This window comes from Molossus molossus, unplaced genomic scaffold (genome assembly GCF_014108415.1).
Source record: "Molossus molossus isolate mMolMol1 unplaced genomic scaffold, mMolMol1.p scaffold_m16_p_17, whole genome shotgun sequence".
In the NCBI taxonomy this organism is placed as follows: Eukaryota; Metazoa; Chordata; class Mammalia; order Chiroptera; family Molossidae; genus Molossus; species Molossus molossus.
Window position 1 is genome coordinate 44534373 of NW_023425352.1, and position 4140 is coordinate 44538512.

The following is a 4140-nucleotide window of genomic DNA, read 5'->3' on the forward strand; positions in this document are numbered from 1 at the left end:
CTCTCTGGCTGCGTGTTCTGCGCCCCAGACCGTGCTGCCAGCCTCTCCGTGATAGCTGGTTCTTTGGCTCTGGGTGGGGAGGACATGACACCCATCGGGTGTTCAAGGCCCGAGTGGTTGGATGGCAGCGGAGCGCAGCTGCGGCGTGTGTGAGCCGTCCCGGAGCCGGTCCTGGAGCCGGTCCTGGAGCCGTCCTGGAGCCGTCCCGGAGCCGGTCCTGGAGCCGGTCCTGGAGCCGCCGCAGCCCTTCCCCGGACCGTCCCGGCCGCCCCTGCAGCCTCTGTTAGCTGCAGGCATGGCCTTCTCCTTGCTGGCCTGCTCGTCCACCTCCTGCTGCTCCTCTGCCCTTTCATGACGAAAATAGGCGCTCCTGCCTTTCAACCAGGTCTGTGAGGTGTCACTCTCCACTGCTTTCTAAAGTAGTTTCTGAAATAAACTACGCGTGGGATGGAGTCTGAGACCGTCCCCTCTCCCGCCCTGAAATGGCCTTTGTTTTCGAAAGACCCATCTGTTGAGAATCTCCCGCTTTATGGTTTTCTTCGAGTGCATTTTTATGTTTTTTAAAACTTAGTGTTATCATCAAGTCTGCAGAGTTTACAAGTGCTGACATCCTTCCGGAAACAAGAATAATTATGTCCACGAATATACATATATATATATACACATATACATATATATAGATAACATAAAATATATATGTCAGGTATATTAATTTATTTTTAAATACTCATGGAAAAGGTGTGTGTTTGTGGTGGATGGTTTTTAAACTATGTATATTAGATCATGTAAATTGAATTCTCTCATTTTAAAAGTTAAAACTGTAACCTAATTAACATTAGTAGAATTATGATTGTTATTACAATAAGCATCAGATTAGCAGTGCATTAAAAATAGGTAATAAAGAAGTTACTTAAAAATGACAGTAAATTGAAAAGTGTAACTTATCATATAAAAATTTTTAACCTGTTATAGTGAAAATGTTGATTCTTGAATCTTCACTTTGCCATTTGGCTCATGGGGTGAGTCACTCATGTGGTGGGAAAGAACATCACTGTTCTGGCTGACACTGTAAAAATTGTGATGTTATAATGATTTATGTGGAGAGTTAATCTTCCCCAAGATTATTTATTATTCATGTTGATACCATGGTTGCACTTTAGCCTTTTACATACTAAGAAATTGACTTGTTGGTTGTACTGCATGCTAATTGTCCTGTAAGATGTGTGTGCAATCACAACTTGTTTTTCAAGGTGGTATAACCAGACTTTTTTTCTAATTTATTTAATGGAAGCTACATTTTCAGTTTTATTTACTATGCCTAGAGGGTATGACGGGTCTTTGACTGTGGTACTCAGTGATCTCCAGAAAGCACCATAATGTCATATCTACTCTCTGTACATTACACAAGACAAATGATTTTAAGATTTATTATATTAAAACATTTTACGTTTCAGTGCAAAAGCCTGACCCTCACACAAGGAAATGCACTGTGTACATTGTGCCTCCTTAGACACACACATTTGCTATGGAAACGTGGAAGCTGGCTCACTCCGAGGGGTGTCCATGGGCCATGTCCCACTTGGGTCTGTCTTCTAAATTTTTTTTTGTCCACATGAGAAGTCAACCCTAGAGTTGCTCTTTGGAACCAAAGTTTCTGGGAAAACATGGTCAAGGTTAAACTGAAGAACGGGTCTAATTTGTTTTGTAAGGAAAAGAAATCTTTATTTGAACAGTTCTTTCCTTCTTTTTTTCCCCAAACTAGGTTACAGATTCTTAACTGCAAAATTCAGATTTCTCAGACACTGTTTTCCAGTATTTTGCAGGGTCAGTCAGTTGTCTGGCAGTTGGAATATTCTCTTCTAAGAACTAAAAAAGGAAGTTTTTAGATTATGAAATATTATAATAATAAAGCTATATTTCTGACTAATGTGTTGCTATGTTTTTGTCTAGCAGAAATGTTTCTGGGGAGCCAAGTATGCTGGTCCATTAACAGGGAACAAAATGGTCTTTTATGAATAAACGGTTCATTGTACATATAAGCACCATGATCTCGTACCTATAAGCTTTCTTGAGAACATAGCTTGATCGTTTTTGTTTATCATAATGTCTGTATCTCAGAGTTCTTTTTACATATGTTCACACTAAGAAGTCCTTGTTACAGGCTCATTTGGCACTGTTCTTCCACCTTCCTTCATAACTCTGAGTAATTTTCCTACACTGTATTTTTAAACTTGTCAGTTCTTAGCACAAACCACGAACAGATTTCACAGTATATATCCCAACCTACATATGCTATACATCCTAGTCATTGCAAGACCCAGAGAGTGATCGGGACAGATTATAGAGAGAAGTGTATCGCTGGCGGAATTACTCAACCAGTGGCCTTTTAAGAACCAAGGAATTAGGAAAACTTAGACTCCATTTGTTCAGCATCTATTAGAACTATCAGAACCCTGACCGGTTTGGCTCAGCGGTTGGAGTGTTGGCCTGTGGGCCAGAGAGTCCTGGGTTCAGTTCCCGCTAGGGGCACGTACCAAAAAAAACAACTATTAGGGAGATGACCTCAGTCTGTTCTTATACTTACTTATATTTAAGTTAATGGGTTCACCAGGTCATAATATTTTTGAGAAATAACTATGACATTCTTGATGATCTCTGAACATTAGAAAACATAAATCTCAGTATCTCGATTCTGCTCAGCTGGGATTCTTGAGAAATGAACTTCAGAGATGGCAGGCATGCAGAATCCCAAATACAAGTCATTTCAAATATATAAATTATGGGGAACTCTAAAAATTGAATTCATTTGTGTGGAATTAAGGTGGTGAAATTTATTTCTTTTTGTGTGTGTATATGTGTCCATGTTCTGGATCAATAAAATGGACATATCTGAAAGGGATCTTCAACCTGTAGCCCTATGATACATTAGGGATTTGCGGCCATTATTCTGAGATAGAACTGGGTTTTCCCGTTAGAGTAAACATGCATAGCCTGGCCCTGCTGTCCTGCTCACACTGTAATGGGGACACTGGTGGAGGCAGGTGCCTGGGGTGGTGATTGAGGGCTCTTGTACCAGGTCCTGAGAGAAGAGGAGGTATGATGCTGTCCTCAGATATCCAAAGGGTTGTCGAATGCAAGATCCCTTACTTCGTGCATCTGCAGAAGACATTACTACAATCAGGGAGTGGACGTTCTACAGAGGCAGATGTCAAGTCATTAAAAAAAAAACTTTCTCTAGGTTCAACAAGGAATAGGTCAGCTGGTTGAAAAGTGGGCCCCATGTCTCAGCACTGCTTTTTCTTTATGGTGGATGGGACCCTTATTTGGCTGGGGAATTGGACTGAATTCTTCAAAGTACACATAAGTCTGGGATTCTGTCATAGGTACTGATGTTACATTGTTGCAAATGTTGCCTTCATGAAACTTAGTGCTGACATGACAGATTTTTGGAGATTCTATGTGGGGTTGGGGAGTTGGAAGATGGACGTTTTTTAACCTTGTGCTAAGCACTCTCAACCTTGTGTTAATGCATTCTCGGAATCCTAGCTGGGGGGAGGACCTGGCCCAGGTGTACTGGGTACTTCATTTCCATGTGAATAGTGGTTTGTTATCTTTTGGCTTCAAGGTCTCTTCCCATAAAAAGCAAGAGACAAAGCTAGGGTGCATGCAGTAATGCCATCTCAAGGATATAATTTACTTAAAAACACTTGTAACCTGAGGTACCAATCTGCAAATAAATGGGACTGTGTCCAGAGAACTGGAGCATTTGCTCTCTTGCAAATCTCCCTCTCACTCCAACCAGCATGTGATCGTAGATTCATTGTGTTGCACCAATCCCGGCAGGCCTAGAGTCGGCATTCTATATCACCGACGTGAACTTTATGGAGTGTTCTATAACATGCATCCGCATTTATCCTCATAGATGCTTTTGAAATCGGCAGGGGTAGGGAGGTATCACTTGCTTCTCCCAGCAGGTGCAGAAACAGCAGTTGGGGAAATGGGAGATGTACATCTATCTGGCACTGTTACCTCAGCCAGAACCATGTGCTCCTCAGGAAGCATCTCACCTCACTGAATGTGGTTTCGATGTTTAAAGGAAAGGTGCATTTTTTGTTACAACATGACTCCTGAGTGCGAGCC